Genomic DNA, 14,782 nt, shown 5'->3' with positions numbered 1-14,782 from the left:
ACCAGTGGAAAAATTGGAAAATGGTCAAAATATGTGTTAGCACCTTGCTTCCTCTTCTCTTTCACTGTATAATGTACCTGTGAGTTTGAGGAAACAGACCCCTGAAATCCCACCAAGCACCTGCCAGGCATCTATCTGTCCACATCCTGTATCCTCAGCCACACTGTACACACCAACAGATGCACTGTACAGGCCCTCCAGAACACAGAGCTGAAGGCAAGTGGGCCAACCCTAAGCCAAATACCATCTTACCCCAAGTCCCATTCTCTGACAGCCAGTCCTATTCTAGGCTAGTCCTGGGTGCCAGACATGCTGCCCTGGGTGGGCCCGTGGATTTATTCCAATCTAGGATTTTCAATGCCACCTCTAGCCTACTCAAAAAAGAAAAAAAAAGTTAAAAATCCCTGAGCAGCTCGAATAATCCTGGGGTTCTCAGAAGCAGACATACCTAAGGTCGTACGGACCCCTCCCCCTCACATGCGCTGATCCAAGGCCAGGAGGCCATCTGTCCAGCAGACGCTCCCCGTCCTCCCTCGGGTCACATTGAGCCTTTCCCCTCCGGGTTGGCAGGAAGAGCCCCTGTAGAAAGACAATCTCCACCCTGATCAACAGGCCTGGTCACCCCCTGGGCCCCCAACTCTGGAGCAGGAATACCCGTCTGCTCCCGAAAAAACCTCCCCCAGGGTCAGAACTTGGGCGGAGGTGGGGGGAAGGACTGAGGGGCGCCAAAAAAGGTCGATCCCCCAAGTGTCTGTCCCGTGACGACACCAGCTCTTCGGGCGACCGGGACAGTCCAGCTGACAGGGCGCCCCAGCGGGGGAAAGTGGCACCGTTATCCGTGCCTGGGCGGGGGGCCGCGGGCCGACGCCGAGGGCGGCCGCCCGTCCCGCGCCGGGAGGACAGCAGCGTGCCCGCCCGGCGGGGTAGCGGCGGGTCGGGGTGGCGGAAGGGGCAGGCTGCCCGTCCGCCGGGGGCGGGGTGGGGTGGCGGCCGGGGCCCGCCAGGCGGCGGTCAGGGGAAGTGGCTGCCGCCTCAGGCGGCGAGCAGGGTCCGCCTGGCTGCAGGGCCGGGCCGCGGTGCGGGCGCGGGCTCGGCCTCGGCCCTGGCTCCGCTCAGCCCCCAGCTCGGGCTGGAGCGGCCTCGGCGGCGGCCCCGGCCCACAAGCCCCGCCCGGCCCGGCCCGCGGGGGGCGCTTACCTGGCGGCGGCGGCGGCTGCAGGCCCCGGGCTCGGCCGCGCGCGTCCCCAGCGCCGGCTGCGGGAGCCACAACATGGCGACGGCGGTGGCGGGCGGGGCTGTGGCTCCGGGGGCGGAGCGGGGGCGGGAGCCGGCCTGGCGGCGGGACCTGGCTGGGGCCGCGGGCGGGGGTTGTGGGGGGGGCAGGCGGAAGGCGGCTCGGACCTGGGCACCCGCCCAGGGCGGTGCGGCTGAGGGGCTGACCCGGCCTGGGCCCGGCTTCTCGCCTCTCGCCTACCGTCTACCGCCTCCCGCCCCAGGCGGGCTGCGCGGCACCGACCCGGCGGTGGCGACAGCGACGGGCTGGGCGGGGCGGGGGCGGTGCCGGGCAGAGCTGGACCCTAGACCTCGCAGACCCAGACCCTGCCCCCGCCCTCGCCTGACCCGTCTGCCCCGCCGAGCGCCCGGCGCGATTCCGGCCCGGCGGCCGCTCCCTGCAACCTGGGCCTCTCGTTCTCTGACCGGCCTCCAGGGCAGGGGCCTTCGGTCAGGGCCGAGGTCCCCCGCTAGAGGGCCACGATCTGCCTACGCGGCTGTCTCGCCCCAGCGGACAGCGAGCGCCTCTGGAGCCGGCACGGCGTCCTCTTCCCTCAGATCTGGCACCTAGTGGGGCCTAGTAGGCTGTTAAGTGAAAGGTAGCAGAGGTGGCGTGGGCCTGGCACTTAGTAGGTGCGCCCTAAATGTTCGGTCATCGCTGGATCTAGGGACTTGCAAGCAGGCCTGGAGGTGCGGGGCGCTCTGACATGTTGTCTCTGGGGTGACCGTGAGACCCGCGGCGAACAGAGTTGGAGGCCTGGCAACGGGTGCCTCCCAGGGGTAGACTGCAACATCTCTGAGTTACAGGGGAAGCTATGACTGTGCGAGGTGAGAACTCGGAGAGACGGGCAGATGGCCAGGGCAGGACCTTCCAAGAACCTAGAGTACCTGGAAACTGGTGGCGTTAAGGTGGCAACTAGGTTGAGGGTGTGAGAGCACGGAGATGAGGCCCTGGTGTCTGGCAGTGAGCACCCACTGCTAACCACGGAGAAATGCCCTCTGAAGAACCGGGAAAGAGACGCCAATTTGCTCGAGGGGTGCAACTGATTTTCAGCCAGGGCCTGCTGTGGGCCAGGCTCTAAGCTGAGTTGACCACTTGGGTAGTGGGTGTGTGGTAGTGAAGCAATGAAGGCAGTAAAGGGTGATGATTCCAGAAGTTTGGCAGGAAGAGGGGGAAAAGAGTAAGCCTATAGCTCCAGGGGTAGTAAGAGTAAAAGAGAGAGGTGATTTTTATTTTTATTTTATTTTTATTTTTTTTGCGGTACGCGGGCCTCTCACTGCTGTGGCCTCTCCCGTTGCGGAGCACAGGCTCCGGATGCGCAGGCTCAGCGGCCATGGCTCACGGGCCCAGCCGCTCCGCGGCATGTGGGATCTTCCCGGACCGGGGCACCAACCTGTGTCCCCTGTATAGGCAGGCGGACTCTCAACCACTGCGCCACCAGGGAGGCCCTATTTTTATTTTTTCCTATTTGAGGACGAGCTCTCAAAGGAGCTGAGAGGGGAGAATAAAAGATAAGGGATAGGATAATTAATGATGCGTGATCTCAGAAAAGAAAAAGGAAATAGGGCTGGGGAAGGGGGAGGAAGAAATCAGAGAAGAGGCACACCTCTTCCTGCTAGATTTAAGGGATACACAAAGATAGAAATATTTTGAGGTGGGGAGGCATGCATACTCAGCCCTGCATGTTTCCGTGGGTCAGCTGCCTGGATGACCCCCAAAGTCAACCATAATTCTGCTGGGGGGTCACTGCCCTTTACAATTTAAGTGCAATTGGCTCAAACCCCTATTCCACTTAGAGTGGGAAACGCAGCATACCTGCCAACATTTCCAAAGATTCACGGGAGAACTTAACATTTCTTCAAATTATCACTGGCCCCAATTTCTTATTTCCAAAATTATACTCCATTGTGCTCTTTTAGGAAATTTGTCACTATTCCCTGGATACTACTCCATGTATATTCCCCCCAAATACGGTACCATGCTTGTGAAAACAAGCAAAACGCCCAGTGTTATATAATTGTTAAATTATAGTTCATTTGTAACCATTAAAAATCATGTTGAACACAACATTGTAAATCAACTATACTCCGATATAAAATTAAAAATTTTAAAAATCATGTTGAAGAAAAAGATTAATGACATGGTATATACTTGTAATTAAAAAGCACATCATAGGGGCTTCCCTGGTGGTGCAGTGGTTGAGAGTCCGCCTGCCGATGCAGGGGACACGGGTTCGTGCCCCGGTCCGGGAGGATCCCACATGCCACGGAGCGGCTGGGCCCGTGAGCCATGGCTGCTGAGCCTGCGCGTCCAGAGCCTGTGCTCCGCAACGGGAGAGGCCACAGCAGTGAGACGCCTGCGTACCGCAAAAAAAAAAAAAAGCACATCATAAGATGATGGGATACCGAGACTTCCCTGGTGGTCCAGTGGGTAAGACTCTGTGTTCCCAATGCAGGGGGCACGGATTCAATCCCTGGTCAGGGAACTAGATCCCACATGCATGCCACAACTAGGAGTCCACATGCCGCAGCCAAAACTAACTAAATAATAATTTTTTTTAAAAAGATATGATACCAGCTTGTAATATATAAATATACATAAATGTGTATCACACAAAGACTTTTTTTTTACATTTATTTGCATTGGGTTTATTGGATAACACCATATTGAATATCTTTAATCCCAGAATCTGCTTATTTTTTTTAATTGAAATATAGTTGCTGTACAATATTATACAAGTTACAGGTGTACAATATAGTGAGTCACAATTTTTAAAGGTTATACTCCATTTATAATTATTATAAAATATTGGCTATATTCCCCATACTGTACAATATATCCTTGTCACTTATTTTATACCTAATAGTTTGTACCTATTACTCCCCTACCCCAATATTGCCCCTTCCCTTCAAATTTTTTTAAATGCAAGGTGGAGAGCAGGGTAGAATATAATTCCATTTTTTATAAAAATTATATATATAATTAATATTTACACACATATATATTTGCTTATCCAAGCATAGCACATATCTGATGGACACAAATGAGACTGGGTAGGGAAACTAGATGGCTGGGGGACAGGAGCATGAGGGAGACCTTTTATCACCGTATGCCCTTTTGTGCCCTTTGAATTTTATACTATGTGCTTTACCAATAAATGCAATTTAATTTTTTTTAACGCATATACTTTTTTAGTAGTGTTCTGGATCACCAGGTATAAACAGGAAAATAAAGCAGGGCTCTGGACAGCAGACCTAGCTATTTCTTTTCTTTTTTTTTAAAAATTATTTATTTATTTATTTTTGGCTGCGTTGGGTCTTTGTTGCTGCGCGCAGGCTTTCTCTAGTTGTGGCGAGCAGGGGCTACTCTTTGTTGTGGTGCACGGGCTTCTCTTTGCAGTGGCTTCTCTTTGTTGCGGAGCACAGGCCCTAGAGTGCGCGGGCATCAGCAGTTGTGGCACGCGGGCTCAGTAGTTGTGGTTCACAGGCTCTAGAGCACAGGCTCAGTAGTTGTGGCACATGGGCTTAGTTGCTCCGCGGCATGTGGAATCTTCCCAGACCAGGGCTTGAATCCGTGTCCTGTGCATTGGCAGGTGGATTCTTAACCACTGTGCCACCAGGGAAGTCCCAGACCTAGCTATTTCCAAAGTCCCCTCCCGTGCCCAGAGGCTGCATGGTGTCCATCACAGAGGGAATCAGGAGACTTGGCTTCAAGTCCAGCCTCTGTTACCAACTCTCTGTGCTGCCCTGGACCGGTCACCTCATCTCTCTGATCATCCCTTTCCTCTTCGGTAAAATGGAGGCAATAGTACTTTTGAGCTACATAATATAAAATAATATCACACATAGATTTTTAAATGGTATTTTTATTTTCTTCTGTGACTTCTTATTTTCTTATTTTTACAGTAGTACATTAATATTTACCTTGAAATCAGGAAAAATGATATTTTAAAGTGTATTTTTATGAAAGGTATTTTTTAAAGATATTTATGGAATTCAGAAGAAAGATATTAGGAATCAGGAAAGGAAATTGGAAATGGATATTTGAAGGATGGATGGGACTTTGATAAGCAGAGATGGGCTAGTTGAGGAGGCTGCCCTATGCAGAAGGAACAGTACAATGATACAGAATGAGAAGTTCAGCAAACACCAAGAGGTCAGTTTGGCTGGAGCACAGATTCATGTGGAAGAAATTGAGGTGAATCAGTCTGGACAAGTAGGGCAATAGTCCTGAATGCCAAGTTGAACCCTTTGTAATTTGACAGCTGGGAGAACCCTGGAGCTTGAACTGTGCAGGTGATAAATTTTAAAATAAATGTTCCTGTATCCTCTTCCTTAATGAGATTCTAGATCTTAACCCTTCTACCCTAATGATATCTGGGCATCTGACCGACTCAGAGTGAAGCGGTAGGGGCAACAGTTTTTGCATTCCCTTTTCACAGAGTGAGAACTGGCCCTTGCTTCTCTGGTTATTCATTACTACAATTTTTATTCACAAGGCAGAAGTTTCAGAGAACAAATTAGCAAAGAGTGAAAATGAAAGGAAGAAGAAATGTGCATTTTAAACCAATGCTTGCAAAAACTTTTTTGGTTTTTTACAACTTTCTATGAGGTCAGCTTTTTCTTAGATTCCATATATAAGTGAAATCACACAGTATTTGTCTTTCTCTGATTTATTTCACTTAGCATAATGTCCTCAAGATCCATCCATGTTTTCAAAAATGGCATGATTTCCTTCTTTTCTATGGCTGAATAATATTCTTTGCACTCTTTCTGACTCTGAACCTCCATAAGAAATATATTCCACATCTCAACCCAGAATATATACACATGTGCACACAGACACACACACCTCTGAAACAAAACATTTCATGAAATATTACCATTGTATGCAATGCATTCTGATATTTTCAACTTTATTATTTTTATTTCTTTTTAAATACTGGTCATTGATCTTATGACCCATTATAGGGCTCCAAAATGCCTTAAAGGACATTGAAAAAAGGCTAGACTATTATTCCTTATGTTTGCAGTTCTCATTTAAATATCCATACAGGCAGTGACCTTAAGTTTGCCATGTTTACATGTCCCAGAAAGCCTCAGGACAGGCAAGACTCTCTCAGGATGTGGTGGGGGAGAGAATAGAAGGATTGGCAGGAGCCATGTTTGAGTTTCTCTTCCCTTCTCAGTAAATATTTCCTGATTTCAATATTTCTCAGGAGGCATAAATGTTTTCTCCTTTGTCTAGCTTGAGATACAGACTGAACTTCAAACAAGATTAGACTACTGCCTGCAGACTACCAGAGACAACTATTTATTTGAATGAACAGAATCATGGACTAAAATAAAAGGGAAATAATATGTCTGGATTGTGGCAACACATAGAAGCCATCTGATCCAACGCTGTTGGAGTACTACAGGGACAGTAAATTTTATCCCTTACTTAGAAGTTTGGAACCAGTGAAAAGCTGAAAATATCAACTTTATTACCAATAAAGCTGAGCTGAAGAATGTTCTGGTTGATGACCAATAGTCTTTTTACTATTCTTTGAATTAAAATATTCTCCCCCAAAACTCCAACCTACAACTTGTAGAGGTCTAGCAACTTTAACCATGTATGATTAGAGAAGACTGCCCTCTCTATAAGGGCAAGCAGATCCAAATTCACCAATTAGGTAGGTCACCTGGAAGAACCAGGACAAGTTCTCCTACCTGACTTCCTATGGGGGGGAAAAAAAAGAATGGGGAATAAGGATTTATCCCTGCCCAAACAAATTGGACCTAGCCCAGTAGTTGGTCAGTTAATTGGAAAAATATATTAAAGCAGTGAATTATAAAAAGTGACAAATACAAACCTTAATATTTCATTTTCATTTCAAACCTATAAGGAATACCCACTTGCGAATCTTTTGATGTGAGGTCAAACCTTTTATGTGAGCAACAGTGGCGATTAGAATTCTTGAGTTGTCTTTCTTACATAATTCATATCCATGATATATTTTCTATGCTTTCCAATTCGTTTTTTTAAAGTTGACTGAGGGGGACTTCCCTGGCGGTCCAATGGTTAAGACTCCATGCTTCCACTGCAGGGGCCACAGGTTTGATCCCTAGTCCAGGAACTAAGATCCCACATGCCCCACAGCATGGCCAAAAATTAAAAATTAAAAAAATAAAGTTGACTGAGGACTTAGAGCTTCTTGCAAAGCAATATAACTAGAGGCTCCCTCTTAAAAAAAAAAAAAATCCTTCTTAATTCTCTCACTCACGTCTGGTTTGACAGTAATTTTCAACTGGTCTCTATCTAATATTTCCAAAACATTCAGCTGACATTTCATAGAAACAACTCTTTCTTTTTCATGCTTATGTGTCATCAGTTTATGTAATTTTAATTAAATTAATTATACTCTGGCAAACAGCTGTCATAAGCAATTTTGGGATCAAACACAACAGATTCTTATTAGGCATCTAACAAAACTGGTAGGAAGAAGTATGTAGATATTCCAGAGATGGACTCACTAATCCAAAGCATTTAGCAGGCTTGGGCATTAGTCAATATGTTTACTTGGAGGGAATGGAAAGTGTTGATTCCAGAGAGTTCATTAAAACAAAACCGGTTAATGCTCATATACTAGTATAACCAACTCTGGGTGTGTATATCTTAACATTCTTCTTCCATTATGTATCCACTTTATAAATGTTTACTGATATTCAGGATAGTGCCAGGCACTATTCTAGGCCCTGAAGAAGCACAGCTCACTGAAAAGGAAGAAACTGGTATGTAAACAGGATGAAGAGGCAGGATGGAGAAGGAGGAATGTTAAGGAGCAAATCCCTTTACCTTCTCTCTACTCCATCCCTTCAAAATCACTGTCCCTCCATTCCCACTTAGCTAAAAAATGGCTTTAAATATCTTAGGATTGGCATGGCTATCACAGAAATCCCCATGGTAATACCACAATACCACCTACTACATTAACAGTATATATGTGTGTGTATATATATATATATATGTATATATATATATGTATATGTACATATATATATATACATATATATATATACACACCTTATGTACTTTCCAGTGCTAATGAGATGATGCAATTTGTCCATTCAGAGAAAGCTGTGGCAATGGAAATTGGTATAATTCTCTTAAAAAGTAATTTGACAGTACTTGCAAAGAGCCTTAACAGAGATGTGACTTTCTTTTGACTCATCAGTACCACTCCTAGAAACTTTTCCTTAAGAAAAAGTCCTCCCTCCTTTTCACAAAGATGACACCAAAGGCAAAGAAGGAAGCCCCTGCCCCTCCCAAAGCCGAAGCCAAAGCAAAGGCTTTGAAGACCAAGAAAGCAGAGTTGAAATGTGTCCACGGCCAGAAAAAAAAAAAAAAACATTCTCCTGTCACCCACCTTGCCACAGCCCAAAGCACTGAGGCTCAGGAGGCAGCCCAAATATCCTGCAAAGAGCACCCCTAGGATAAACAAGGTTGACCGCTATGCCATCATCAAGTTCCCCCTCACCGCCAAGTCAGCCATGAAGAAGACAGAAGACAGCACACTTGTGGTCCTTGTGGATGGCAAGGCCAATAAGCATCAAATTAAACAGGCTATGAAGAAGCTCTATGACATTGACGTGGCCAAGGTGGACAACTTGACCAGGTCTGATGGAAAAAAGAAGGCGTATGTTCGCCTGGCTCCTGACTATGCTGCTTTGGATGTTGCCAACAAAATTGGGATCACCTAAACTGAGTCCAGCTGGCTAATTCTAAGTATAAAAGTTTTCACAAAAAAAAAAAAAAGAAGAAGAAGAAGAGAGAAAGAATGAGAGAAAGAAAGAAAGAAAGAAAGAGGGCTTCCCTGGTGGCACAGTGCTTGAGAGTCCGCCTGCCGATGCAGGGGACACAGGTTCGTGCCCCGCTCCGGGAAGATCCCACATGCCGTGGAGCGGCTGGGCCCGTGAGCCATGGCTGCTGAGCCTGCGCGTCCAGAGCCTGTGCTCCGTAATGGGAGAGACCACAACAGTGAGAGGCCCGTGTACTGCAAAAAAAAAAAAAAAGGAAGAAAGAGAGAGAGAGAAAGACAGAAAGAAAGAAAGAAAGAAAGAAAGTTCTATCCAAAAGAGAATGGCCACATGCCTAATATTTACTACAACCTTATTTGTGATAGTGAAAGTTTGAAACATATGAATAAGTAACTTATGGCATGCAACATTGTATAACTTACCACTGAGTATGTAACAGAAAACATTTGATTACATATTAAATGAAAAAAGATATAATTTGCTCAACTATACTGAGAACCACTGAACTATATACTTTTAAAGGGTGAACTTTTGGGAATTCCCTGGTGGTCCGGTGGTTAGGACTCTGTGCTTTCACTGCCAGGGCCTGAGTTCAATCCCTGGTCGGATCCCCGTGTGGCCAAAAAAATATAAAAAAATAAAAGGGTGAACTTTGTGAATCATATCAATTTCTTTTAAAAAGATAAAATTCTCCATTTTTACTTTTGTGTCAGCCAAGATCAGCAGAAAACAGATGGCCTGCTCAATGTGTGTAACTGAAGAAAGTTAATGACGGGACAGTGTATAAAGATGCTGGCAGGGTTGAGCGAAACCAACAAGGGATAATGAAATACCCCAGGGCTAATGCTGAGAAGCCATTGTCAACCATAGGCCTGAAGGGGCAAAGAGATGGAACCAGTGCTCAGAGCAACAGCTGAAGGAGAGGGAGGGCCAGTAGGAACTTTGATGAATACAGCGCGCGCTCTCTCTCTCTCTCTCTCTCTCTTCCTGTGGTACCTCCCACTGGCTGAACCCAAGAGGAAGCCTAAGGGCAAGTGACCCCAGATGACACTGCCCTTCAAGGTCAGCCTCTAGAGAAGGATGGAGAGGAGTGGATCTGGAAGCAGATTATCTAGTAGGTATGTGATCATATAGCAATGTGAGAACCATCTAAACATATGGCCGAGGGCTTCCCTGGTGGCGCAGTGGTTGAGAGTCCGCCTGCGGATGCAGGGGACGTGGGTTCGTGCCCTGGTCCGGGAAGATCCCACATGCCGCGGAGCGGCTAGGCCCGTGAGCCATGGCCGCTGAGCCTGCGCGTTCGGAGACTGTGCTCCGCAACGGGAGAAGCCACAACAGTGAGAGGCCTGCGTACCGCCAAAAAAAAAAAAAAATTGTTTATACTGAGCCTGCACTCTAGATCCCGCTAGCCACAACTACTGAGCCTGCGTGCCACAACTACTGAAGCCCGTGCGCCTAGAGCCTGTGCTCTGCAACAAGAGAAGCCACCACAGTGAGAAGCCCATGCACAGCAACAAAGAGTAGTCCCTGCTCGCTGCAACTAGAGAAAGCCAGCACGCAGCAACAAAGACCCGATGCAGCCAAAAATAAATAAATAAATTTATTTTTAAAAAGATTGTTTAAATAATCAGTAAAAAGTACCCTCCAATGCTCTTATTTGCTTACCATGTGGAATAAGGCCTAACCTCCTTATCATGGACCTTATCTTCTGGATCCATCACTTGCATGTACCTCTTTCATTCTCCTCTTCTATCAACCGTAATTGTCTGTAGTCTATTGAATGCTGCACTGTCTCTCATTTCTGTACCATTGTCCATACTGCTCTTTCCATTTGGAACCTTCCCACCTCCTCCCAAAGTTGGCAATCTTCTTATTCTTTTAAGCCCATTAACTGCCACCTTTTTGGTCAAGCTTCCCTGATCTTCCCTGGTGTGAGGGAGTATCTTCCAGTTCCCACCTTTGTGTTATCAGTACATCTTACTGTATAGGTACCTCTAAATGTACTTATCATACCATATAATTCTAGTTCTTGGAGCTCAGGTGTACATGATGGGGTTAAATATGTTCCATGGGTCAGGGACCCTATATTCTTTTGTTCATGTGTGACCATCTTTTGTTACTTATTCAACCTAAAAACTAGAATTGACAACTTACATATATCCCCCCATCCAGTGCTTAATCTTTTTTCTTTCAGTTTTATTGAGATATAACTGATATAGAGCACTGTGTAAGTTTAGACGTATAGCATAATGATTTGAATTTCATACATTAGGAAGTGATTACCACAATAAGATTAGTGAACATCTATCATCTCTTATAGATACATAATAAAAGAAAAAGAAAAAAATGGTTTTCCTTGTGATGAAAATTCTTTGGATTACTCTCTTAACAACTTTCATATATAACGTACAGCAGTGTTCATTATATTACTCATGTTGTACATGACATCCCTAGTACTTATAACTGGAAGTTTGTACCTTTTGACCACCATCCAATTCCCCTTCCCCTCCCCATCCCCTCCTCATCCCCTTGCCTCTGGCAACCATAAATCTGACCTCTTTTTCTTAGAGTTTGTTTGCTTGTTTCTTTGGGGGGTTTTTGAAGTATAACTGGCCTACAGCACTACGTTAGTTCTTGGTGTTCAACACAGTGATTTGATATTTTTATACATTACAGAATGATCACCACCCCATTGCTTAATCTTGTGTTTATCATTTTCTTGCTCTTAAAAATATTTTTATGTAAAAAATAAACATTTTAGGGCTTCCCTGGTGGCACAGTGGTTAAGAATCCGCCTGCCATTGCAGGGGACAAGGGTTCGAGCCCTGGTCCAGGAAGATCCCACGTGCCGCAGAACAACTAAGCCCACAACTACGGAGCCCGTGTGCCACAACTACTGAAGCCCATGCACCTAGAGCCCGTGCTCTGCAACAAGAGAAGCCACCGCAATGAGAAGCCTGTGCACCGCAACGAAGAGTAGCCTCCACTCGCCGCAACCAGAGAAAGCCCGCACACAGCAACGAAGACCCAACGCAGCCAAAAATTAAAAAAAAAAAAATTTTTTTAAATAAAAAAAACAAAAAACATTTTATTAAAAAAAATAATTTTTTTTTTTTCTGCACCATGCGGCTTGCAGAACCTTAGTTCCCCAACCGGGGATCGGAGCCATGCCCTCAGCAGTGATAGCTGCGGAGTCTTAACCACTGGACCACCAGGGAATTCCAAAAAATTCTGGAGCCTTCGCTCCAGAACTACTGAGCCTTCGCTCTAGAGCCCATGAGCCACAACTTCTGAGCCCACTTGCCGCAACTGCTGAAGCCCGTGTGCCTAAAGCCCGTGCTCTGCAACAAGAGAAGCCACCACAATGAGAAGCCTGCGCACCGCAACAAGGAGTAGCCCCTGCTCACCGCAACTAGAGAAAGCCCGTGTGCAGCAACAAAGATCCAATGCAGCCAAATATAAATAAATTTTTTTAAAATTTGTATATGTCTATGTATTTACATACATACATAAGTATATATTTGTGTGTGTGAATATGCATACATATTTCCAAAACATATATTATTAATTTTAGTTGTTTTGTTTATTAAAGTAGTATCATTCCCTACATAATAACCTGGGAACTTTTTTTTTTAATTTAACTACAGTTGATTTACAATATTGCGTTAGTTTCAGGTGTATAGCTTCAGATTCTTTTCCATTATAGGTTATTACAAGATATTGAATATAGTTCCCTGTGCTATACAGTAAATCCTTGTTCTTTATGTATGATATTTTATACATAGTGGTGTGTCCTGGGACTTCTTTTTCACTTTTCATGTTTTATTGCTAAGATCCATCTCAGGTTTGTTGCCTGGAGCTGAGTTTATTTACGGTTGCTGCTGTTGACTATTTCAATGTGTAAATATGCTAATATTACTTTGTTGCTGGCAGCAAAGGCTCTTGGTGCCCTGTATTCTTCCCTTTGGCCCACAACTGGTTTTAGCCAAATATGTGGTAGCCAGTTTTGTGGGGCCTCCCATTTACTGACAATGCCCACCGCAAGTGCTAGGCCGTGGGCCTCTCCAATTTCTGCTTTAAGGCCTTCTCAAAAGCCACAAGAGCCTTCTCAGCCCTCTCCCAAACACAGACTGAAAGTAAAGAGCATTAACCCTCAACCAATGGGGGGTGTGAGCCAAGGGATAGATGCCCCAAGCTCCCTTTCTTCAGATGGACAATTCTGGGAGGGATTTTTTTTTAATACGGGATTTTTAAAAATATTTATTTATTTATTTATTTGACTGTGCTGGGTCTTAGTTGCAGCACGCAGGATCTTTGTTGCTGTGTGTGGGATCTTAGTTGCAGCATGTGGGCTCTTAGTTGTTGCATGACGGCTTTTAGTTGTGACACACAGTATCTTCAGTTGCGGCACACAGGATCTTTAGTTGTGGCATGTGAATTCTTAGTTGCGGCATGTGAACTCTTAGTTGCAGCATGTGGGATCTAGTTCCCTGACCAGGGATCGAACCCAGGCCCCCTGCATTAGGAGCACAGAGTCTTAGCCACTGGACCACCAGGGAAGTCCCTGGGAGGCATTTTGTATATTTCTCAGAGGTCTCCATGGAATCACACTCCTTATGTTGGTGTTTCCTGATACTTTGCCTCAATCTCACCCTCTTATTCACCCCTGCTGCCTGAGGTCACTTCTCAAATGAACAACTTGCACCCAAGTCCTCATCCCAGTCTCTGCTTTTGAGGACTTCAAACTAATACAACCAGTTTCCTGATAATGAGCATTTGGATTGTTGCAGGTTTTTGCTATTGCAAAAGTGCTACTAAGAATATTCGTATAAAACCCACTGGTGCACAAGTGCAAGAATTTCTCTTGCATATTTATACAGGAGTAGACTTGTTGGGTCAAAGACTAAGTGAACTTTCAGCTTTACAAGATAATTCCAAACTGCTTACCAAAGTGGTTTTTACCAATTTATGGTTTCAACAACATTGTATACAAGATCTTATTGATCCAAATCCTCTTCAACACTTGGTTCTGTCAGATTTCTTAATTTTCACCTCTCAAATAGATATCGAATAGAATCTCATTGTGGTCTCAATTTGTACTTCTTGATGATTAATGAGGTTGAACATGTATTCATATATTTATTGACCACAAATGTTTCATCTTTGGGGAAATGTCTCTTCAAAGCTTTTGCCCATTTTTCCATTGCTTGACTGTCTTTTCCTCATTAATTTTACGAATTCTTTTACAGTTATGGTTATTCTCCTTTGAAACTCAGAAGCTCAAAATCAAATTAACCATAATCTTCACTGAATATTACCTTTTTCCTGGTTAAAAAATTAATGCATGCTTGTTGTAAAAGAAACATGTAAAGAGTACAGACATGTTTAACTTAGAAAGTCTTCCTTGCTGTCAGCTCCAGCCCACCTCCAAGTAGGAATAATTCCCATGAATTGTTTGCCATCCCATATTTTGAGGATTTTGTTGTCACATCTCTCTCCCAGATTAGACTGGTAATTTCCCAAGGGTAAGGACTGTGTTGTATTCATCTTTGTATCCTCAGGCCCAGGCACAGTGCCTGGTTTAGACCTGGAACGCAATACATTATTGTTGAATGAATTGCTGAAAGTTGGGTTAGAACAGAAATTTTGAAGTTACAAGAAGACTTCAGTTTGGAACAGAGGATTCAAGTAAAAGTGGGAGATAGCAGTG

At 45.1% G+C, this 14,782-nt stretch overlaps 1 protein-coding gene and 1 pseudogene across 2 annotated transcripts in view; one reads left to right on the top strand and one right to left on the bottom strand.

The window, feature by feature from the left end:
* Window positions 1-1,264, bottom strand: part of ZNF592 (zinc finger protein 592) — a 55,872-nt gene extending 54,608 nt beyond the window's left edge. The window contains exon 1 of the mRNA XM_082852585.1: window positions 1,198-1,264. The gene's annotated coding sequence lies outside the window, so the exon portion shown is untranslated. The remainder of the gene's footprint in view (window positions 1-1,197) is intronic.
* A 7,075-nt stretch (window positions 1,265-8,339) lies between these two features.
* LOC309961676 (large ribosomal subunit protein uL23-like) lies at window positions 8,340-9,048 on the top strand (annotated as a pseudogene). The gene has a single exon. The product of its transcript is annotated as a large ribosomal subunit protein uL23-like (transcript).
* Window positions 9,049-14,782: the final 5,734 nt, after the last annotated feature.

This window comes from Leucopleurus acutus (genome assembly GCF_964270905.1).
Source record: "Leucopleurus acutus genome assembly, chromosome: 1".
Classification (NCBI taxonomy): Eukaryota; Metazoa; Chordata; class Mammalia; order Artiodactyla; family Delphinidae; genus Leucopleurus; species Leucopleurus acutus.
Note: the sequence above shows the minus strand (reverse complement) of the source record. Positions and strands in the feature narration are given on the sequence as shown.